Here is a 25377-nt window from a genome sequence, read left to right on the forward strand (position 1 = left end):
GTAAGTACTATGAAGTAAGTACTGTTATTAGCCATTTTACAGATGGGGAAACAGGTTTGAAGAGGTTAAGGAGATGATCAAGATCACATAGTAAATTAATACTAAATAATCTGTCTTATGGTTCTTCACAGAGGCAAAACCAATAGGCTGTGTGAGTGTGCATGTATGGAGAGAGATTGATTGATTGATTGATTTTCAGTAATTGGCTTGCACGATTATGAAATCTGCAGGCTGGGCTGGCAGTTGGAGACCTAGGGAAGAGCCAGTGTTGTAGTTCAAATCCAAAGGCTGTCTGCTGACAGAATTCAAGCCCAGTCTTACTTTCACCATTATACTATGCCTCTTGTCAGATAAACCTGCTGGTTTAGGGCTTGGCACATACTGAGACTGAGCATACAATTACGTTCCACAGGGATGGTTGAAAGTGGAATGTATATAAGGTTGCTACAGCTATGTTGTCATTAAAGTTAGGGCTGAAGCTGAATGTTAGGTCTAAGAGATGTGAGAGATGACAACACTGTAAAAGAAATAAGGGTGTGGATAACAGCACAGCCTGAAGGAACCCGTCTGTTGCAATTATCCAAAATGGGCATATTGTACTGCAGTCATTCTAGCCCAGGGTTACGAGATCAGACAGGGCCAGAACTCTGCCCCAGTTCTTTCAGAGAAACTTGTAGTTTCAGGAAGGATGTGTGCTGGCTGAGATCTCTGAGCTTTGTCCAAGTCCATTTCTGTCTAAACCCAGAATTGCTCCGTAACCAAATTGACCTTTGAAATACTTGATTCTTTCAACTCAGCCTTGCTCACTGGGTACTGTTAAAAGCCAGGGGGTAACTTTTTTCCTGTTCTGGATACCCTGTCTGCATCCACAAGGGAGGGGGATCGAAGTGGGATTGCATGTAAGGTTGCTACGGCAATGTTGTCGTGTTAGGGCTTAGCCAAGGTGATACGATTTCTGGCAAGGTTGCTAAAGTGGATAGTTAAAATTTGGTAGGAACAAAGGTCTCCAAAAAATATGGCTGGCACATAATTGAGTCATTTAGTAATCATAGAGGGTGTTAACCAACTCCTTCCTGCCTTAGCTGGAGAAAAAAGTAAGAAGTAAATTGATTTACACTGTATCATGATGTAGAGTTAAAATTCTGTCTTGGAAGACAGCTGACTATTAAAATGAATGCTTAGGGAGGGAATGAACTTGTTTAAAAAATAGGCAGAGAAAGTAGATGACCTTTTAAACCAATCCTTGGAAATGTAAATTGTAAAGGTAAAATTATTTTTCTTAATCCTCTCTTTGTGGCCTCTTTTATATGTTATTCCCCCTTCTGTTTTGATGCTGACGATTTTATTTTCTGCATTACTAGCCCTGTCTCATGTCTGTGTGCAATAAAATGAAGCGTTTCAGGGTTTACCAGGCACCATCACTTATGCTGGGGCCTTGGCAATTCAGACCACTTCTCTGCTTCACTTTCCTCACCAGCAAAGTGGGGACTCTAATCCTGCCTGCTTTCCTTCCCGTAAGGTATGAATTCCTGGGGAGTCATCAGGGCAGTACAAGACCCAATAAGCCTTTAATTTGCATTAGCTGCTTTGATGATGGTGATGCATTGATGCTGGCCCTGGGGGTAGAATTAAGGAATCCAACAGTGAGTGTCTTCTGTGTCAGCAGTTCTCTTCTCAGCTGCAGGTCAACTTTTTAAGATCTGTGTTATTTATACCCTCATTTATATAGATGAGGAAAGGGACTCTGAATGGTTAACATGCCCACAGCCACACAGTAAGTGGCAAAACTGACCACATTTCAAACTTAGGTCTGTAAGACTCATACCCAGGCTTTTTCAAATATATTGTGCTGATTTTTGTTTTGTTTTGTTTTTATTGTGGTAAAAAAAAAACATAAAATTTACCATCTTAACCATTTTTAAGTGTATGGTAGAGTTAAGTGGTGTTAAGTGTGTTTGCATGTTGTGAAGCAGATCTCCAGAACTTTTTCATCTTGTAGAACTGAAACTCTGTACCCATTAAACAACTCCCCATTTCCTGCTCTTCCCAGCCACTGGTGATCATCATTCTTTCTATATGATGAATTTCATTAGTCATTAACTCATTAGATACCTCATGTAAGTGAAATAATGCAGTATTTGTCCTGTCCTGACTGGCTTATTTCACCTAGCATAATGTCCTCCAACTTCATCGATGTTGTAGTAGCATGTGACAGAATTTCCTTCTTTTTAAGGCTGTATAATATTCCACTGCATGTATATACCACATTTCATTTATCTATTTATGCATTGATAGATATTTGGGTTGCTTTTACTTCTTGGCTACTATAAATAGTGATGGGTACATGGGTGTGCAATATCTCTTTGAGACCTTGTTTTCAATTTTCTCGGATATATACCCAGAAGTGGGTTTGCTATGTCATATGATAGTTCTATTTTTAATTTTTTGAGGAACTGCGATACTTTTTTTTTATAGCAGTTGCACCATTTTCAATCCCACCAATAATGCACAAGGTTCCGACTTCTCCATATCCCCACCAACACTTGTTATTCTGTTTTCTAGTTTTTTGGGTTGTTTGTTTATTTCGTAATAGTCGTCGTAATGGCTTTTAGATGATACCTCATTATGGTTTTGATTTGCATTTCCCTGATGGTTAGTGATGTTGAGCATCTTTTCATATGCTTGTTGGTCATTGGTATATCATCTTTGGAAAAATATCTGTTCCAAGTCCTTTGCCCAAATTTTTAGTCAGGTTGATTTTTTGTTTTAGAGTTATAGTTTTTTATATATTAACTTCTTCTTACATATATGATTTGCAAATATTTTCTCCCATTCTATAGGTTGACTTTTTTACCCTGTTGATTTTATCTTTTGATGCATAAAAATTTTGAGGTTTAATGTAGCCCCATATATCTATTTTTGCTTTTGTTTCTTGTGCTTTGGGTGTCATATATACAAAATCATTGCCCAATCCAAGGTCATGCAGCTTTTTCCTTATGTTGTCTTCTAGGAGTTTTATAGTTTGGGGTCTTAAACATTTAGGTCTGAAATCCACTTTGAGTTAATATTTGTGTGTAGTTTAAGTTAAGGATCCAGTTTCATCCTTTTGCATAGGGGTATGGAATTTTCCCAGTGTCAGTTGTTGAAAAGACTTCTTTCCCACCATGCAGTTGTTTTAAGGAGAGAGAGTGATAAGACAGGGACAGATAATTATTTGGGACAGAAATAATGCTAATTTTTTTTCTTGTTTACTGCTATGTTGATGGAGAAAGGTATCTGTAAATCTTTGCTTGTACGATATGTTTTAAACAAGAATTATGGAGAATTTGGGGGCACCTGGGTGGCTCAGATGGTTAAGCGTCTCCCTTCGGCTCAGGTCCTGATCCCAGGGTCCTGGGATCAAGCCCCGCATCGGGCTCCCTGCTCAGCGGGGAGCCTGCTTCTCCCTCTCCCTCTGCTGCTCCCTCTGCTCGTTCTCAATCTCTCTCTCTCTCTCTGTCAAATAAATAAATAAAATCTTTTAAAAAAAGAATTATGGAGAATTTGTTTCCTTGGTTTAGACAGAGTTGAATATTTATTCATGTGGAGAAAAGAAAATCAAGGCATTACAGTAATACAATATTCTCTTTGGCTCTAAAGAGCCAACTTTGCAGAAATTCAGGGTCTCTGGAATCCAGAAGTTGCTGGCAGGTTGGTGGTGGGGGAGGAAACCTTTTTAATGGCAAACTAATGAGGCCCTGAGCTCCCAGAAGCAAACAGACATGGAGGAGAAAAAGAGCCAAGGACTCAAAGAGGCTGTATTCGGTACACTCTGATGGCATGATTCACAGTGAGGGCAGCAAGATCTCAGAAGGAATGTGGCCATCCCCAGAGGCAGTGGAGACGAACAGGGTAAATGAGCATGGAAGACCCAGAAGGGAGAGGCAGGGAAGTCAGCAGCACTGGCATAAGCCGCAGACCTTGAGGAAGAGGGACCAGACTGGAGGGACCAGACTGAAGGTACCCAGCATTGTGGCCTGGTGGTGGAGGGGAAAGGGGGGAACACAGAGCCATTCCCCCTTCACCTGAAGTGTTAGCCTTCAACTAGCTAAAAAAATGGACTCTCCAGAAAAATTCAGTCCATAGAAACTCTGAATAGCTAACTGGGGGGGGGGGGGGGGGGATGTATGTGTGTATATAGCTTTTTGACTAATGTAGTAACATTTCTCAGAGTTGCTAAAACATTTCAAATGTCTGATTCTCTTGTTAAAATCTCTGGGCTATAAATAGGGTTATAGAAACCTTATTTGTATCTTTTTTCCTTTCCTTTTTTCAGTAAGTATTAAGTATCTGTGTGTATCCTTCTGTCAGAATTATAATGCAGTAGAGAAGACAAAATGTTTATAAATAATAGTAATAATGGTAATAAGACAAAAGATTGTCATTTTAGATAACCTCTTGAGGTTATCTAAAGGAAGAGAAAGGTCTTTTTAAGGATGGAGAAACTGAGAGCTGAATATTATGTAAAGTTTATAGGTCTGGGTCACATTACATCTTATGGAAATGACAAGAGACTTCAAAAACAGTGATTCTGTAGGTTATATTAGTATGAATAGTAATTGTGGAATGTTTGATTCTACTGCTCTCCCACTATGCTAGATATTCTCTTTGAGCTATTTACAGTGTAAATACCTCTGAAAATAAATATATTTTCAGGGAAATATATAATTACTTGTTATCCACATCATTTGACTAAAGTGGGACAATAGATACTGTTACAGAAATGTAATTCCTTAAGTTGGAATAGCATTCTCTGGTGAACAGAGGAACACTGCAGTCTCACATAGTGTTATACAAAGCGTGTGAATCTTAAACATTTAATCTTTTCTTTCTTTCAAGACTCTTTAGTTTTCGAGAATTTAGCACATAATCCTATATGCTAAAAAAAAAAAAACAGAGATAGAGAGGCTTGGGCTAAAAGACATAGGAGAGCTGTTCAATGTGTGGAAAGCAACAGAGACTCTTGAAATTTGCTGAGGTAGAATATCTCATTCGGCATCATCTGTTCTTCTGGAGTTCAGCCAGATTTGATTAACATTCTGCCTCCAGGCTAAGAACCAGAGCCTTAAATTTTAAAACAGGTGGGTAAAGGGTAAAGTTCTGCTGGAAAATGTCAGTTTAGTTCATCAGTTGCAAAACTATAATAAAACACATACACACAATGAATACATGTTGAGCTTATGTCAGTATTTAACTGATTGCTTTACAGATGGCCTATTACAAAGTCACTAGAAGAGTTATTTTGAAGGAGGATTTGAGTAGCTTGTACTTTTTTTTATCATGGGACTTATAGCTTAACTCTGACTGTATACTCACATCCTTCATGTCTTATTGTTCTCCTTTGCCTTCCATGAATTTCCCTTTATTGAGGTATAATTAGCAGGCAATAAGCCGTTCATATTTGACTTTTACACTGTAGGGTTTTTTTTTTATATTTTATTTTATTTTTATTTATTTTTTATTTTATTTTTATTTTTTTTTCAGTGCTAACTTTTTATGTATTTATTTTTTAAATACTTAATTTTTGACATTAGTTTTAGGTTTAAAATAGCATTGAGAGGGAAGTCAAGGGATTTCCTATTTACCCCACACCTGCATAGCCTCCCTTGTTACCAACATCATGGCCAAAATGGATTTTTTTTTTTTTAAGATTTTATTTATTTGACACAGAGAGACATAGCAAGAGAGGGAACACAAAAAGATTTATTTATTTATTTGAGAGAGCGAGAATGAGAGAGAGTACATGAGAGGGGGGAGGGTCAGAGGGAGAAGCAGGCTCCTCGCTGAGCAGGGAGCCCGATACGGGACTCGATCCCGGGACTCCAGGATCATGACCTGAGCCGAAGGCAGTTGCTTAACCAACTGAGCCACCCAGGTGCCCTTTAATGTTTTATTTTTAAGTAATCTCTACACCCAGCATGGGACTCAAACTCACAACCCCGAGATCAAGAGTTTCATACTCCACCAACTAAGCCAGCCAGGCACTCCTATAAGTTTTTTTTTTTTACTCCTATAAGTTTTGACTCATGACATCACCACAATCAAGAAAATGTCATCCTCAACTTGCATCATGCCCCTTTGTCCATCTCTTTTCTCTGGGTCTCTGGGACTCTTTTGCCATTGGAGTGTATAGGAAAAAGTTCTGAAAAATACTGTCTTAGAAAATTCTCTTAAATTCTAAAACTGGCCTGGATCCCTGAGGCAACTCCTGGCCTTTGAGCCTGTCTCTCCACCTGCCGCTTATCTGTGCCTCTCTTGGCCTGGAACCCTGCCTAAAATTACAGTTCGGAACATGTAGTACAAGTTAGCTTTGTTGGTGCTCTGCACCTTCCTGGGTCACATCAAGCATTGCTGGCCAGTGCTTTCCAAACTATAGTGAAGATTGAGGCTTTTCTTTTAAAAAAAAAAAGCAAAAAACACCTTTCAGTCCATTGCTGTATGATGCTTCTGTAAAAGACAATAAAGTGGTTACTAGAAAAATGAAATGAAAAAGAAGTCCTATTGGGGCATCTGGGTGGCTCAGTCAGTTAAGCGGTTAAACGCATCTGCCTTTGGCACAGGTCATGATCCCAGGGTCCTGGGATCTAGCCTGCATCTGGCTCTCTGCTCAGCAGGGAACCTGCTTCTCCCTCTCCCTCTGCCTGCCACTCCCCCTGCTTGTGTGCACTCTCTCTCTGTCAAATAAATAAATAAAATCTTAAAAAAAAAAAAAAGTCCTATGAATACAACTCTCCATTTTTTTTTCTTTAGCTTCAGTCAGTTAAGCAGTTTCTTTAACCACTTAACTGACTGAGCCACCCAGATGCCCCAATAGGACTTCTTTTTCATTTCATTTTCTAGATTTTGAATCTCTGTCAAATTTTAAGTTTCTAAGTACTTGTTCTTAATTTCTGCACTAATTTCAATGCAGATTGATAGCAAAATCTCATGATCATAGGCTACACGGAGTGGCACTGTGATAGGCAACCCTGCTTTTCCTCCTGTGTGTTTCACTGGGTACAGAGATCTCACAGGCATGCTTTTAGAGTTTCCCACCTGGAATGTTCTGAAACTTTTGGCAATTACTTTGACTTAAGAAATTAAAGAAAACTAACAGTTGTTGAGTACTCACTGTATGACAGCCAGCATGTAAAGCGTTCTCTTATGAGGTTAGTTGTGGGCGTCTTGTCATCTTTGGCCTTTATTATGTTGACATACACTCCCTGTTTACTCACTTTGTTGAGTTTGTTTGTTTGTTTTTTTTTTATCTTGAATGGATGTTGAATTTTGTCAAATGCTTTTTCTGTATTGAGAGAATCATTAGATTTTTATTCTTCATATTGGTAATGTGGTATATCACTTTGATTATTGATGTTGACCCATCCTTGCACTGCTGGAACAAATCCAACTTTGATCATGCTGTATAGTCCTTTTAATGTACTGTTGAATTCAGTTCACTAATATTTAGTTGAGGATTTTTGCATCTGTGCTCATCAGGGATATTGCCTGTAGTTTTCTTTTCTTGTGGTGGCATTGTCTGGTTTTGGCGTCAGTGTAATGCTGGCCTCTTACATTTTGGAAGTGTTCCTTCCTTTTCTGTTTTTTGGAAGAGTTTGAGAAGGGTTGATATTAATTCTTCTTTAAATGTAGAATTCACAGTGAAGCCATCTGTCCTGGACTTTTGTTTGTGGGGAGGTTTTCGATGACTGATTCTGTCTCCTTATTAGTAATTGGTCTGTTCAGACTATTTCTTCATAATTCAGTCTCGGAAAAACATTTTTATTTTTTATTTCTAAAAATAACCCTGAAATGTAGGTGATACCAGCCCAGTGGAGGGTTGAATTAACTCATTTATATTTACATATTCAGCTAAATGTTTCTGAATCCTTGCTGTGGGTCAAGTTTGTCCTAGGCTCTGGGGAGGCAACAGGAAGTAGAGCAGATAATACTCTCTCTCCTCATGGGGCTCACATCTTTTTTGCAAGGAGACATCTTAAACAAATAAATGAAACCTACTAGATGATTGATAAATGATGCAGAATGAAACAAACTAAAGAAGAGAATAAGAGATGGGAGGTGGGGATTGCACATTTAAGTAGGGTGGTTGGGAAAGTCTTTACTGCCAGGACATTTGGGCAGAGATCTGAAGGGCCTGATGGGGAGAGAACCATTCAAAGCTAGTAGCAATGGTAAAGGTCCTAGAGTTTTTTGAGATGCTCACTGACATAAAAGACCTTTTTCCCACCTAGTAAATGGCTCATCTGGGTTTAAACTCACATTTGGCCTTTTCCGTTAATGCTTTACAGTTTTTATTCACTATCCATGCTTCTGGTTTAAAGATGCCTGAATTCAAATAAAGTGGAAATCCATTTGGGAGTGGAGTGCAATTTATGTATGTTAGGGAGTTAGACTGAAAGTCTGCTCTCTATGTGAATCTTGCTTTTGATTAGGTCTGGATATTTTCCAAGGCTTTGAGTATCTTATTCCTAAGTGTGCAAAATAGATGAGTTTTGTAGAGTTGAGGTTTCCATTTTTAAGTAGATGAAATTTCTTTAGGGGACATAGAAAGCCAGACAAAATCAGGGAAAGAATTTTCAAAGGAGAACGGATGATTAAAGCTTTGGAAAGAAGGCATTGCTTTTGTTTAAGCACTTTAAAGTTAAGGATTGTGTAAGTCCTTCCCTACTACAGATGACCTGATGCTTAACAGACAGCTCTCCGTGGCATTGACAGGAGCCTTTGTTGGGACGCTTTTCTTGTCTGGTTGCTCTCCCTTGCCCACAACTTCCCTTCTGCACTTGCCGACAGCTCTGCCCCAGACCCTTTACCTTTGATCCTGAAAGACTTCAGCTACCTCCCTTTTGACCTCAGTCTGTACTTTCCAATTGATTAAGTTCTTCTTTCCAGCTTATCTCTTAACTCAGGCAAAAGATCCTGCAAGCAAAGCACCCCCTGATGGGAACTGAAACTACCCCCTCAAGCAATAAGGACTGCCGTGAGCCAGCAAGATCCTCATGACTGACCCCACGACAGTGATCGAACTGACCTTTACTTCCCACCTGCATGTACCCACCAACTTTGTCCCACATTTTCCTTACATAAACCTGGATGTATTTTTAGCACTCTGGGGACAGTCTTTAAGACATTAGTCAGCGGTCTTCCTGGTGCTGGCCTCACTGAAATAAATTCCTTTCTTGTTTCACCACCATTCCTCTCTCTGCAGCGGTGAGTGACTGAGCCTAGTCTGTTTGGGACCCCCCACACCAGGTGCTCTTGTACCCCTGCACCCTACTTACAGTCCTAGCTACTGAACCTTGGACTCCTCTCTGCCCTGTCACTTCCTCTACCAACCCCAGATTGGGTTGAGGAGGAGGAGGAGTGGTATGTTGTCATTCATGACTTAATGGGTTTGGACAAATGTTATAATGACAGGTATCCATCATTATAGTATTATACAGATTATTTTCACTGCCCTAAAAATCTTCTGTGTTCTGCCTGTTCATCCCCCTCTCCCCACCTCCCATGTCTTGCTGATGTTTATATTGAAATTTAATAATTTGTAAGTGTACTTCCACATTTGGTAGGGGATACTATTATTACTCTTGGAATATATATTATCTCTTGTACATAACATTCTCTTGGTAACAAACCTAACACCCTTGGAGTTATCTATCATGTAAAATAATTTCTCCTATTATTTTTCTCCATTAGTTTGCTTTATTGTTTATAACTTCCCATCCAAGGTTGTGAGAATGGAGGTGGGATTTTTAAACCTGGAGTAGTGTATTTTTTTTCCCCAAACATAGTCATATGCTTTTGGTGAACTAACCATTCTTCAAACAATGAAAAACAGAAGTCAGCAAGCTTGGCCTTGATGATGGGTAAAACCTGAGTCCTCCCAAAGTTAGCTTAATATACTGAATTGTTTTACGGCCCTTACGGATCACAGAGAGCCCAAATGTAGCAGGCACTGACAATTACTTCTTTGTTTAAAGCTGTGTTAGCAATCCAGATGTTTTTGGCTCTTTCCTTTCTTTTTCATCAGAAAACATTCCTCCTTGAAGTCTTCTGGGGGCCCTTTTGGTCTGATGCAGTTCTCCATACCATCTCTTCCCTGACTTTCTTATTCCTACATTTGATAATATTTTATTGTCATCAGGCTGCTGGGCTGAGTGGGTCTGGACTGGACTGAACACTGACTTTTAGAGATGCAGCTTTAGCTACAGCTCTCCTTTCCCTATCTTCCTTTAGGCATTGTTTATTTTTTTTCTTTAAAGAATTTCATGGTTTTGTTTGTAATGACTATTCCAGAAATCAGTCCTGAGTCATCAAGGTTATTTAGTCTGTCGTCTTGTGTGCATGTGTGTGTCAGTGCAGTGGTATTCATTTTGGATATTTGGATAGCATAGGATATAGCGTCTTGATTCTGTAGCCAAAACCAAGTCAAAAGAGGTTACCAACAGGACACAAAAAACAAGACAATGCAAATAGGTACATGTGCTCTATACCTGCGTTAGGAACCAGGGGCAGCTGAGGCCAGGATTCATGTTTTCTACATTCAGTGGTAGATGAGACGGAACATGAGCAGAGGGCTTGGGAATGGGGGAGAGGCCTGGTCTTGATGTTCATGTTAGAATTACAGCAATAACAGAGGGTCATTATCCATTACTGGTTTTCCCTAATCATTTTAGCTTTTTTTTCATTTTAAGATTTATTTACTTATTTTAGAGAGAGAGAGCACGAGCAGGAGGGACAGAGGGAGACACAGAGAGAATATCAAGCAGACTCTATGGTCAGGTGGGGCTCGATCTCACGACCCCAAGATCATCACCTGAGCTGAAACCAAGAGTTGGACACCTAATGAACTGTGCCACCCAGGAGCCCCTAGCTCTGTTTTTTAATAAGGTTTTAGGATTTACATACATGAACAAGAACTATTGGGTACCAGGTTTTATTCATCCTATGAGGAGGTTGGATTAGAACTTTTGATCACAGGTCAGTCCCAATTATCATTCAGTGTAAGGTAAGGAACAAAGCTCCTGATCTCAGGTTATAATCTAGTAGGGAGAGGTAAAATAAGTTCGCTCACTTGCTTTTCTCTTCTCTTCTCTTCTCTCTTCTCCTCTTTCTTTTTTCTTTCTTTCTTTCCTTCCTTCCTCGCTCCCTCTCTCCTTCTCTTTCTCCCTTCCTTTCTCTATTTATTTATTTATTTATATTGAGTTATAATTGATATATTAGTTTCAGATGTATAACATAATAATTCAATATCTGTACATATTGCAAAGTGATCACAGTAAGTCTAGTTAACATGTATCTGGATTTATCTTGATATATGGCAGCATATGGTAAATGTCCTAGAGAGAGAGAGTGATCAGTACTCAAAGGACAGAGAGCGCTCCCTTTACGTAGGAAGAAAAGTGCTCTCTAACAGGGGTTTTTGACCACCCCAACTAAGGACACTCATTTCTGTTACTGCTTCACACTTCCTGACACTGTGGTTTGATCTTGAGTCGTATGTCCAAATTCCTTGAAAATGAGTTTTAACCTTTCAGAATACAATATAATTTCTCAGAATTGTCAGTACACTGAGCATATTGTTGTATAATCGGTGACCATTACTTGTCTCCCTTAAACTGTAAACTCATTAAAAGCAGTGAAACAGTCTCCTTCTTGTTCCCTGGGGCTTAGCACAGTGCCTGACATGTACTAGCAGGTGGTGCTTTTTTGTTATTCCCTTCCCTGAGAATTTCCTTTCCCTCCTCTTCTGCTTTGTGAGCACAGCCAATAGAGACTCCTTTCAGTCACTTACTCTCTAAAGCCTCTTCTGCTGCTTCTCTGTGCTACAGCTCCTTGCCAACACGGCCTCATCTATTTCTCAGAACACTGTGATGTGCTGTGTATGTATCTCACAGTCTAGGAAGCTACTCAGGGCCAGGAGTTGTGCCTTATTCATCCTTAGTGCCCTGTGTTCTCAAAAGTTGTTACATGGCAGTCATTGGGTACATATTTGTTGAAATGGTAATGAAGGGTAGTTTTCAATTTACAGGTATTTGTTTGCAACTCACCCCTCTGTTTTAGTGCTACAAAGTGAGTAATGATAAGTTAACACTTGCATTGGCTCAAAAGTTAAATTTTACTGTTTTTACCCATTTACATTCTTTTTTTTTTAAGATTTTATTTATTTATTTGAGAGAGAGATATAGTGAGACAGAGCACGAGCAGGGAGAGGGAGAAGCAGGCTTCCTGCTGAGCAAGGAGCCCGACATGGGATTCTCTCCCAGGACCCCAGGATCATGACATGAGCCAAAGGCAGACACTTAACTGACCAAGCCACCCAGGTGCTCCTACCCATTTACATTCTAAACAAATACCAATTTCTCTGTATTATAATGCTTAACTTTTTAAGTAAGAGGAAAATGGTGCTTCATGTGTTTTTAAACTACTGTTTAGCATTTCTGGGAACTTACAATGCAGCAGTTAAAAAATGAAAAGGTTTTTTTTCTGGGAAATAAAATTATCTATTCTTCCTTCTTATCAAGTGACTGTTGAATGCACTTATGAGCTTGTACATATTTTGACACTATAGGGAAGTATATAATAAATTGCCAGTTAGTCACCAATAATTTCTAATTATGACTCAATTCATCTTCCATCTTCAGTTTTTAACAGAGCACATCCTTTGCACTTGAGTTTGTAAACCTTTTTTCGTGTATTTCTAACCATATACCCAATCCTATTTTGTCATATAGTGTCTTTAAATAGAAGCACTTTTATTCTGAAATAGCTTCACAGTATTAAAGTTAACAGTATAACTTTGGGGTATGATAAGATCTTGACCATATGGAGTGTGAAATATCTCTACTTTCCTGCACCCCCATTCACAGAGGTTCGTTTAACTAGAAGACTTAACATTTTGGTTGAACTCTCAAAAGCATCTCAGCTGTCGTATGAGAAATGTTTGTTTTAGTTCATGATATGTAAATAATTTTTTAATCCAGTTCCCAAGAAACATGATTGATGTAGGGGTATCCTTTCTTTCTTCTTCAAGAATAAATTTAATCTTAAATTTCAGGTTAGACCCTGGATTCATTATTCCCATATCACCTTTTTTGGTATGCATTCATGGGATTTTGCAGGCATTTTCATGCCAAAATTGTAGTATTTTTATAGTTCTAATTTTTATTTTTCAGCTAAAACTCACTTTGAGATGATACAGAATTTTGTAACAAAAATAGCTTGTTTGACTTTCTATGTTTATGATTTCATTTTTATCTTTGTGTAGCCTGAGATTTAGACAGAATGGTTATTATCCCATTTTGTAGTTGCTAAAGCTGAATATCAAATATTTTGACAAGATGTCACAGTAATAAATAGTACAGTTAATACTGTAACCCAGGGACTTTTACTTGTAAACAGGGCACCTTCCACCATTATATGGTGTTTTCATGCATATTGAACTTATTACTAGTCTAAAGCTGTGGTTTTCAGCTATGTTAAATGCATTTAAAATTTTTTGTTAATGTTTAATATACATACAAGAGTACACAAATCTTAAGTGCACAGGTTGATGAATTTTCACAAAGTGAACACGTTAGTTAAATTATTTTGAATGTGAATTAATATTAAAATGAATTTAACATGGAATGTGCAGGACCTCTTGATTCCAAAGAAATTTATTTATTTTTAAAGATTTATTTATTTATTTTAGAGAGAGGGAGAGAGAGAACATGAGCAGGAGGGCAGAGGGAGAGGGAGAGAGAACCTCAAGCAGACTCCATGCTCAGTGTGGAGCCCAATGTAGGGCTTCATCTCACAACCCCAAGATCAATACCTGAGTCAAAACCAAGAGTCAGACACCACCCAGGCACCCCGAAAATATTTATTTTTAAACTTCTATTACACTTTCCTCAATACTAATTTGAATTGTTTAAGTGGACTTCTAATTTCCTAGTTCATTTCTTTGAGACTGAGAATCTGCTCTCTGGCAGGCATGCACTTAGGTGTGGGGATACACTTGTGTATAAGAATCACCACTTGTAATAAACTTCCATTTGGGTTTAGACTAATAAGGAATCAGGCAACAACTTTTGGGGTCTTAGGCTTTATTTCAAGAGTACTAAGTACCAGGGCCTATGGAAGCATGAGTAGCCTGAGGGGCTTAAGTAAAAGTTTCCCAGAGGAAATGACATCTAGGCTGAGTCCCACCTGATTATGAGAATCATCCAGAGATGCCATTCTAGGCAGGAAGAGCAGAAGAGATGAGAACGTAGGATGTTAAGGTGCGGCAGATCCCCATAGTTGGCTCAGAATGTGTGAAGTGGAAAGTGGACCTTGGCAATGGAAGTGGGAGTGGGGACATCTAAATCAGGAAGGGTCTTGTATCAGATTGGGACTGCTTTTATTGTTAACTTAAGTTTCCTTGGATAACAGGAATTGACTCTGGCAAACATGAGCTAAAAGGAATTTATTGGAAAGATAGCAGGGTGGCTCAAGGGACTAAAGAAAGGCCAAACATCAGGTCTCTGAGAGGAATAAACAACTAGAGCAACTCCTGGCATCTCAGCAGAAGAACCTGTGGACTTTCTCTGTAGGGTAATACCATTAGTTGACTTATTCTACCTGTTGAGGGTTAGTCTCTACTCAAATTTCTAATTTTCAAGAAATAGAATCTGATTAGCTTAGTTCAGGTCCAGTGCCCAAACCAGGACCAGTCACCGTGGCCAGGGATAAGAACAAACACTGTCTAATCAGGTGCCTGTTCCGTGATCAGGAGAGCTAGATCTGAAACAGAGAGTGGAGGGAGGGAGGTGTGCTCCTCAAAGGCAATGTTGCAACTGTATGGAAAGGGGGTGGGTTGCAGATGGTGATCAGGGAAGAGTGGAAGTCCAGAGACCTGTTAGACAATGTTACATTAATCCAAGGGAGAAGTGATGGTGCCAGAATTAGGTACTGTCCAAGGGGATAGAAAGAAGTGAATAGACTCAGATATTTAAAAGGCAGAAAAGAAAGAACTTTGCAATTGGACATTGGGAGGTTTGTGGGGGATGTTTGAGGAGTTGAGTATGAGTCCTGTGTTTCTGGCTTCGGCCACTGAGTGAATGAATGGTAGAGATAGAGAAGAGCTAGTTTCAGGCAGGGAACAGGGCTTTCATTCAGTTTTGAAGTGTTTGTTCAGTTGACACACCTAAGCAGACCATGTTTAACTTAAGCACACTTGGTTACTTCTGGGATTCCAATTCTGCTATCAGGGTCCTCTCACTCTGATATAGGGACATATCGTAGGATTATCCCTTTCCTGTCATGTCCTTGGGCAACTAGAGTCTTCCTACACTATTGCCATGGAAATTTACAAGCTGCATCCTCCTCTTATGCTTCTATACTTTGGACACGTCCAGGTCTGAGTGGATATAGGGGATTGTACCTTGCTCAAACTCAAAAAGACTCCCAGAGATAGGAGCATTTAGGACCAAGTATTGCTGTTTAGGGTCCTCTTGGATATTATTGTGGTTAGACAAGGCTTGCTTTTCTATGACACTGTTTTTTGGACATAATTTCATCTGAGTTTGAAAATACTTGAAAATTGGGGACTTACTTGATTAAAAAGTTTAAATTATAATTGGAAGTTTTTAAGTTACAGTGTTTTGGATTTTTTTAAAAGATTCTCTTTATTTATTTGACAGACACAGCGAGAGAGGGAACACAAGCAAGGGGAGTGGGAGAGGGAGAAGCAGGCTTCCCGCAGAGCCGGGAGCCGGATGTGGGGCTCCATCCCAGGACTCTGGGATCATGACCTGAGCTGAAGGCAGATGCTTAACGACTGAGCCACCCAGGCACCCCTAAGTTACAGTGTTTTAATTTTAATAGTATTCAGTGTTGTGGTTCAAGTCAAACCCTGAGGGGTGGATCCTTCAGATACTTTTAATCTGCTTTTGCCACTAGGTAGCTTAATGGCCTCAGAAATCCTCTGGGTCAGTAGTTCTCAGTAGGGCTAGAACTGTTCCCTATGGAGCAACTGGGAACTTGTGGGGTATTTTTTGTTACCTCGATGGTTTGGACACAGGGCACATAGACATTGAGTTGCCTAGGGCCGGAGATGCTAGATGTCATGGACTTTGCATCCACAGGACTTTGGTGCAGGTTAAAAAGAAAAAACTTTTATAATTATCTGAGCATAGCACCTAATTCTCTTTTATTTTTTAAAATATTTTATTTATTAGAGAATGAGCGGTGGGGAGGGAGGGGGAGAGAGAGAGAGAGAAGCAGACTCCCCACTGAGTAGGGAGCCTGATTCGGGCTCGATCCCAGGACCTGGAGATCATGACCTGAGCTGAAGGCAGACACTTAACCGACTGAGCTACCCAGGCAACCGCCCCCCCCCAATTCTGTTTTAGATACAATCATGGATTACCTTTACACAGTTTCAATAAACACTAAGTTTTTGAGGAATGCCATGAAATTTATAAGTTGAGTGAAAAATGAAGTTTGCTTGGGATTTTACTGTAAGCTGTACTCTCATAGGTAGTATGAATTTCTTTTTTATCCTGTTTAGAACCTCAAGCCTTTAAGAGAGCAATTAGGATATATTGAGGGGTGCCTGGGTGGTGCAGTCAGTTAAGCATCTGACTCTTGGTTTTGGCACAGGTCGTGATTTCAGGGTCGTGAGATCGAGCCCTGCATGGGGGTTCAGCGCAGAGTCTGCTTAAGACTTTCTCTCCCTCTCCCCTTCCACCCCGCTCTCTCTGTCTCTCTCTCAAATAAATAAATCTTCTAAAAATATATATTGAAAAGGTTTTTGTTTTGTGTTTTGTTTTTAAATGAGAGATGATTGGTAAACTAATGTTTTCTAAAGTGAAATAGGGCAGACACATCAGGGAAAGCATATGTCGAGGGATGAACATGATGAACTTGCTGGGTTATAAATGTGTTTCATACAGAAGGACCTAAGAGGCATGTAGAAAGATGTAGACATTCAGTAGCACTTGATAGATTGGGTAAATCAAATTGTGTGAGATTACCCCAGATTTTTTAAAAGGCCAGAGAGGAAGAGATATCAAAGGCATTGAAAAAGTTACAAAATAGATCTGTGTCCATTGAGAGAGTATTCTGTGGAAAACATGTCTGCTGATTTCTTTTTATCTGTGTGAGACTTATAAAGGAAAAAGGAAACATGGCAATGGATCCATGAAAGAGGTTTATTCTTTTACCAATCACCCAAACTGTAGCTGGTGTTCATACGGAACTGTAGCTCCATCTGCTGGAAAGAAGCAGACCCACTGTTGCACAGTATATAAGGGAAAGTGACTCTCTGTATAGTCTTAGCGAGCCACCCAGTATTTATTAAATATTCCCTGTGTGCGAAATAACGCCTTGTCAGGCTCTAGGGTAACAGTAATAAAAATTTAGACACATTCCCTGCTCTCACCGTGCTTAGTTCTGAGAGGCTTTCTGCTTTTAAGAAAAAGACTTCAATTTAGCTAGTACATTTTTGCATTCTAAGTTCCCTTCCTAGACTTCTCTGTGGATGACTTTTAAGAAGTCATGTAACCTCTCAGCATCATTTTCCTTATCTGTAGGATAAGAACCACTGCTTCTCCTACAGGCTCAGTTTAAACTTTTATTTATTTATTTTTTTTAAAGATTTTATTTATTTATTTGAGACAGAGAGCCTGAGAGGGAGGAGGGTCAGAGGGAGAAGCAGACTCCCTGCCGAGCAGGGAGCCCGATGCGGGACTCGATCCCGGGACTCCAGGATCATGACCTGAGCCGAAGGCAGTTGCCTAACCAACTGAGCCACCCAGGCGCCCAGTTTAAACTTTTATTAAGTGCCTTGTGTGTATGGCAGACATAGGCACAAAGGGCATAAGATAAGTAGGAGCCCAGTTCTTGCTCTCACACGGGTTAGAAAAAGAAGCTCTTACAATAGAAGTGAGAGGGCCTCACAGGAGCCCTGATGAGGAGTGCCTGATGGGAACCGGAGAACATGACTGGAGAAGGGTTGGGACAGGTTTTTTAAACACCTGATGCTTCACTTCAGTTGTACAAGGATATTAGAGTCAGCAAGGGAAAGATGGAAAGATCTTCCAGGCTGAGGGGCCAGCATAAGCAGCAGCATCGAGATGAGGGCCTGCATGGCATGTGTCACTGCTGGGTTGCATAAAGTGAGTGGCAGGGAGTGCCCAGAGATGAGGATCGGCAGGCCAGGGGATTTAGGGTTTGTTTGCTTTTTTAAGGGGCTTACCTTTGTGCTCAGTGCACTGGAGAGCCATTGTGGAGTTTAAGCAAGGTCCATAGAGAGACCCCTGGTTCTTTAGATGAGGTGCTGGTTGGGTCTCCTGGGTTTGGTTGAAGGTAGAGAACCTAGTTAAGAGGCTGCAGCCACAGACCAAGTGAGTAATCATGAGGGCTGGAACAGTGACAGGGTTAAAAATGAGAGTGATGTGGGGCAGAGGGACAAATTTGAAAATGAGTTAGGAGTTAAAATTAGCAGAAGTAGATGGCTTGAAGACAAGAAGTCAGGGGTGACCAGGCATTTCCTAGCTTGGGTGACCAGTTTGGTAATGTTGCCCTATCTGAGAGAGGGCATGTCAAAGGAAGAGCTGGCTGTGGGCCTGGCACGGAGGGGGTGACTGGTTTATTTAGTCATTTTGAGTTAGGACGTCTCTGTGAAAGCAGCCAGCAGACAATATGATGCATGACTGTGAGTACAAGAGAAAGGTCTGGCCAGTGTTGCTAACGTGGAGGAAGTAGTGGAGCCATGAGAGATGGTGAAGTCATCAGGGAGAATATGCATAATGAGACAGGCAGAGAGCCAGGGTTCAAATTAGGGAAGTTGCGACACCTAAAAGGCAGGCAGAGGAAGAGGATCCTGCAGAGGAGAAAGACAAGGGTAATGGCCTGGAGACCAAGGGTACTGATTTGAAAATTTCCAGGAGAGCATTGTTTATAAATGTCAAAAGTAAAAGATTGAAAAAGGTCTTCTGGATTTGCTCTTGCCTAGAAACATTTGTCTGAAGAGAGGAGGAGGGGGTGAGATGGTAGCTAGAAGGACTCAAGATAGACTTCTGCTGATCTAAGTGTGCGTGCCCCTTTGTCCATCACACTGCCCTGTTTCCTTCACGGTACATGGTGATCAGTAAAGAATTGGGACAAAAATGGCAGATGTTTGCCTCTTCTGGATTTTAATTGCTATAACATAGGTTACTTTCTTGAAGAAAATTCCATATGCTGGGAATCTTGCTCGGAAGACTTCCGTTCCATTTTCCTCCTCCCAGGAGTGATCGTGGCTGCTTTCCAGGGTTTCTAGTCTGTCCCTGGTGGGAATAGGGGGGGAGGCTGCTTCTCACGCACAAACAGCTTTTGTACTTGCAGCTTCCTTCTACATCCCACTCACACCCCCCAAAAGAAAGTAAGTAAATCAAGGCCAGGAAAGTCCTCTGGCTGGACTTGTACAGTGTTGAGTATTGTGTGTGAAGTCCAAACCCAGCTCTGATGGTGGGGCTTTAGAGTGAGCCATGAAGGTGGAGCCTGTGAGATGCCCCCAGGGGTGCTGGCCAGAGCCCTGAAGTTTAGAGCTCACTCTGCCTCTAGCTTGTCTTAGGTGAGCTCTTTCACCTCTCTAGGACAGCAGACTGCTTCCCTGTGGAGTAGATGGCCCTTCAGGGTGCCTCTCACTTCTGCCCTTCTACTGACAGTCACCATCTCGCAGTGCTGCCAGTTCCCAGTCTCTAGTGTTGGCATAACAAGCAAAGGTGAGGAGTTGTCTTCTTGTTTTTAAAGATTCACCTATAACTGAGAAATGCTATTATCATTCTAGAAATGACTGCGTTATAATAAAGAAATTGCTTAAGGAACTTCCTTGTAGTATTCTCAATGAGTCAAGGCAAGGAAGTCATCATTTATGGAAGCGGGAGATTGTAATTAGTGTTCCTGAGTTCCTCCATTTCAACCAAAGATCCCTTTATTATTCTTCAATGGAAACTTGGCACCCAGGAGTCGTGGGAGGTGACTCAGTCGGGTGTGTGAAGCCTCATTAGCGTTGGCCCTGCTCCTTCTCTGCACTGTATTTGTCAAGGATATCTGGGGCAGAAGGAGGTGTTTCCCCTGCTCAGTCTGCTGGAGTTTGGCCTGCCTGTCTCTAAACTTGGGCTGAGCCACTAGGAAGAGAAAATAAAGACTAGCCGCTCAACACTGAAGTGGTAAAGCATTAGAGAAGTAAAAGAAGCTCTAATAATTCAAACATGTAGATACTGTTAAGATCCAAAAGGGTGGAGGCTATCTTTTTATGAAAGCGCCACCTCTTTCTATGCTATTGATTATTGGTTTTTTTCCTAAATATTTTCTGCACATTACAAATGCTTTCAATAAGTTTATGGATGAATTTCTTAACTTAGTAAGGTACATAAAACAATAGGATATGAGTTTTGACATTTAGGGGTGTTGCCTTATTGCTTCAGAACTTTGGGTTATCGTGTAACATGCCATGTCACATGATTTGACTGAATGCAGGGGGAAAAAAAAAAGCCCTCAACTTGGTTTCATTGGCTTAAATATAGCTCAAGGCAACTGACACAAAGTTAAGATGAGGAAGTACTATACAGTATAGGAAACAGGAGCTTTTAAAGATAATTCACTTGTCTGGAACTGGTTGCCCAGGCCCTGATAAATGAGTGAAAACAAGAGCACAATTACCAGAAACGAGATGCTTTATTCTTGAGGTGAGAGCAAGGGAGTCTGGAGGCACATCAGGTAAAGTGCTTGGAATATCAACTTGCTTTTGCAGAGGTGGGGCTGTGTGTACAAAGTGATTAAGACAGAGGAGTGGAGGTTGGAGAGAAGACATTCATCGAAAAGATACTCGTCTAAACTTGCATATCCAGTAACAGGAACAGTCTTGGGTAAGTTGTAGTAGCTTTTAGCCATACTAATTAAATTTTTCTTTTTGCCGCTACAAAGTGTAATGGTTGTGGTTCTTACTTCCTGCCAGTGCATATTTAATTACTGAGTATATGTAAAAGCAACTTTATGTTTTATTGGTTTCAGAGAGGGTGAGGAAGGGAGACTTATATTTGCAGAGAAAACATTAACAACCTTTTTTTTTTTTTTAATTGTTATTTATTTATTTGACAGAGAGAGACACAGCGAGAGAGGGAACACAAGCAGGGGGAGTAGGAGAGGGAGAAGCAGGCTTCCTGCTGAACATTAACAACCTTGATAGTGTTTAGTGCCATATAGTTTATGGTCCTGCAGAGACATAGAGTATTTTTATAGTAATGCTTCCTATCATTTTATTACATTAAATATTTTTAACCAAAATTCTGTGTAGGGTCTTAAACAAACAATCATATACTGTTTAACATTATGGTTAGTGAATATGTGTCTTGCCATGTGTGGAAAAAGCAGCTATAACTATTTGAGTTACTTATTCATTAACCTGTGTAAGTCTGTGTAAAACTAGCAGGCCGGGGCACCTGGGTGGCTCAGTCGGTTAAGCGTCTGCCTTCGGCTCAGGTCATGATCCCAGAGTCCTGGAATCAAGTCCGGAGTCAGGCTCCCTGCTCAGCGGGGGAGTCTGCTTCTCGCTCTCCCTCGGGCCTCTCCTTGCTTGTGTGCTCTCTCTCTCTCACTCTCCCTCTCTCACCTAAATAAATAAAAATCTTTTTTAAAAATCATGTAAAAAAACTAGCAGGCCATTTTAAAAGCAACCTTAATGCACCAAATCTACATTTGTAAAACATTTATTGAGAGATGATTATTCATCCTAAAAGGATCTTGTGCCTTACACATGATCTGCCTTACACAGTGAACTTCCTTAGAGATTTAAAGGTATTTATGAAAACATTTATTTCTCAGTCAATCTCCAGGAGCATTGTAATCTTGAGAGGAACATAGCTGTGATAGAGAATGGGGTGATGTATAAGGGACTTTCTTATTTTATATAGGTTATATATTTGTAGATATGTTTTTTATATATAAACACACAGTCGTGAAATATGGAATAGTTATAGCATTAGGAAAACAATTATTTTTTTTCAAGGATAAGGAAGAAAAAGTTAAAAAGAGGATGATCACTTTGCTTTGGTCTTGCAAATTAATAGAAAGGGTACATACTTTAGTTTGCAACAACAAGGTACTGTTGCATGGCTTATAAAATAAAAACATGAATAAGAAACTTTGGATAAACGTACACCCAGTAGTGTTAAAAAAAATTACATACAAATAACCAGGCATAATCAGATCAGCATGAGTGCTGTCAAATTTGGGGGGATAACCAAAAGGAGAAGTGACCTGTAATTCTCAGGGACAGCACCATTTAGTTGATTATTAAATTGGGCTTTGAAGAATGAGTAAATTTCAACATTTAAAAAATGATGGGAAAGGGGCACCTGGGTGGCTCAGTCATTAAGCGTCTGCCTTCAGCTCAGGTCATGGTCCCAGGGTCCTGGGATCAAGCCCCGCATCGGGCTCCCTGCTCCACGGGAAGTCTGCTTCTCCCTCTCCCCCCGCTCCCCTTGCTTGTGTTTCCTCTCTCGCTGTGTCTCTCTCTGTCAAATAAATAAAATCTTAAAAAAAAAAAAAAAAAGATGGGAAAGGGTGTTCTTCTAGCCAGAGTTGGTGACATCTTGAGCAAAGGTTTGTAGGTCAGTTTTACTTCTCTATTCAGAATTTTCCATTGCCTTCCCATCTCACCTAGAATGGAGCCTGGAGTCCTTATTCTGGTTTGCAAGAGCATACTTGATGTGCGCCCTGCCCTTGGTTCCTCTTTCTTTCAGATACCATGTCTTTCCTGCCCTTTTCTGCTAGATTCTAAGATCCATGAAGCAGGGACTTTGTCTTTCATGTTCCCTCCTGTATCCCCCATGCCTAGAACTCTAAATGCTCAGTAAACAAGTATAGAATGAATCCAAGAAATTCAGAGGCATCTAATGTGCTAGGACATAAGATGTGTTTGTGGGGGGCACCTGGGTGGCTCAGTCGTTAAGCGTCCGCCTTCAGCTTGGGTCATGATCCCAGGGTCCTGGGATTGAGCCCCACATCGGGCTCCCTGCTCCATGGGAAGCCTGCTTCTCCTTCTCCCACTCCCGCTGCTTGTGTTCCCTCTCTCGCTGTGTCTCTGTCAAATAAATAAAATCTTTAAAAAAAGATGTATTTGTGGGATAACAGTGATAGGGAGTGCACATGGAGTACTGGTCTTGAATGCATTATAAAGTTTTGGGGTGATTTTGCAGGGAAGGGATATGGTAACATTGCAGTGTGGAGGATGGACTTGGAGAATCAGAGAGTGGAGATTGTAACACCATATGAAAGGTTGTATGAACAGTTCCTTCACATAGTTGACATTTGACTCATTTGCTCCATGCTAAGCACTGTGTTCAGTTCTGGGGATACAAAGATGACTGAGAAATAGTTCCAGTTGGTAGGAGCAGATGTGTGAACAGCCTGCAGTAGAGGTATCAATGAAGTGATGTGATGGGCACTTGAACCAGGGCTTTACCATGGGTAGCAAGGAATATTAAGTCTCATTAACGGTTTCTTGATGTCAGCAGCTGCAGGAGTTCCCAGAAGGAAAAAAGAAGCTGTTAAGGGAACTCCAAAAAGTGTCTTTAGTCTTATATATATTTTTTCAATGCAGAGACATTACCATGATTTTGAATTACATCTTGCCTAGAAGTTCTTATCAATACATTGATTGGCCCATTCATTCGCTAGAAGAAAGATGCATATAGGAACAGTGCCTCTATAACTGCCTCTACCCAGTGTCTATAGTAGGTCAGATTTTAGCTCCATGGGAGTGCATCACTTTGGGGCATAGTTTACCAGTCCACAGAATGGAGATGATGTCCTACAGAGTGGCTAATTGAATTAAATGAGGTGATGTATAAGAAAGTATTTTATATACCAAACTTTGCTACAGGTATATGGTGGTATTGTTGGGGGTGAGGATGGGTACTCTCCCACCCCAGATGAGTGTTTGGGATAGGATATATAGAACATGGGAAAATTGAAAAATGAGTTTTACCAAATATGCTGGGCTGGGGGGAAAGAAGAGGCAGATATTCTCTTAGTAATGTATTTATGGGCCTTAAAAACTATGCAAAAGGAAGTTTGCAGCCTGAGGAACTATTTGGACACCTAGTTCTTTGTGTTCAGCCGTTCATGATCTTTCTTGTCACTAATTTGACAGTTTCAGACCTGTAAGAAGAAACTGCCTTTCTCATTCATGTATTTATTCACTGAGTCTGCTTATCCTTCAAACACTTTGGTATAGTTGAAAGACTGGGTTTTAGAGCTACCAGACATGGGTTCAGATCTCCCTTCTGCCACTTGTATGATTCTTTTTTTTTTTTTTTTTTTTTAAGATTTTATTTATGTATTTGACAGGGCACAAGCAGGGGGAGCGGCAGGGAGAGGAAGAGGGAGAAGCAGGCCCCCTGCAGAGCAAGGAGCCTGATATGGGTCTTGATCCCAGGACCCCAGGATCATGACCTGAGCCAAAGGCAAATGCCTAACCAACTGAGCCACCCAGGCACCCCCACTTGTATGATTCCTAATAAATTATAAAATATCTGAGTCATAAGATTCCTCATCTGTAAATGGCAGTAATTCCTAATCTGTAGGTAGTGATGATTAATTGACATGTACAAGGATCCTAGCTTGATATTTGGTGGGATTTAGGTGGTCAAGAAACGTTCCTTCCTCTCTTCTTTTTTTTTTGTAGTAAAATACGTATACCATAGAATGTGCCGTTTTAACCATTTTTAAGTGTAAAAATCAGTGGCATTAATTACATTCATGATGTACAACTATCACCACTATCTATTTTATTTATTTTTTATTTTTATTTTTTTTAAGATTTTATTTATTTATTTGACAGACAGAGACACAGCCAGAGAGGGAACACAAGCAGGGGGAGTGGGAGAGGGAGAAGCAGGCTTCTCACGGAGCAGGGAGCCCGATGTGGGGCTCAATCCCAGGACCCTGGGATCATGATCTGAGCCGAAGGCAGACGCTTAACGACTGAGCCACCCAGGCGCCCCTACCACTATCTATTTTAAAAACTTTTCATCATCCCAATCAGATACTCCATATCCCATTAAGCATTAACTCCCCATTCTTTCCTCCTAGGCCATGATAACTTTTAATACACTTTCTGTCTTTATGAATTTGCCTCCTGTATAATTATATAAGTGGACTTATATAACATAAGACCTTCTGTGTCTGGCTTCTTTCACTTAGTATAATGTTTTTAAGGTTCATCCATATTGCAGCACGTGCCAGAACTTCTTTCCTTTTTATGGACGAATATTATTGCATTCTATGAGTATACCACATTTTGTTTATCCATTCATCTGTGGAAGGATA

General features: G+C 40.4%; 1 protein-coding gene across 3 annotated transcripts in view; it reads left to right on the plus strand.

Annotated features, from left to right (window-relative positions):
* The window catches only part of LIMS1 (LIM zinc finger domain containing 1), a 159283-nt gene that overhangs the window by 42924 nt on the left and 90982 nt on the right, over positions 1 to 25377 (plus strand). The window contains exon 1 of one of the 3 annotated variants that reach the window (XM_035001906.1): positions 20761 to 20912. The exons of the other annotated variants lie outside the window; for them this stretch is intronic. The gene's annotated coding sequence lies outside the window, so the exon portion shown is untranslated. Of the gene's footprint in view, positions 1 to 20760; positions 20913 to 25377 lie in introns of those variants that run through there. 3 annotated transcript variants of the gene reach the window in all.

Source organism: Mirounga leonina, unplaced genomic scaffold, assembly GCF_011800145.1.
Source record: "Mirounga leonina isolate KUSES-001 unplaced genomic scaffold, KU_Mleo_1.0 Mir_125, whole genome shotgun sequence".
Taxonomy (NCBI): domain Eukaryota; kingdom Metazoa; phylum Chordata; class Mammalia; order Carnivora; family Phocidae; genus Mirounga; species Mirounga leonina.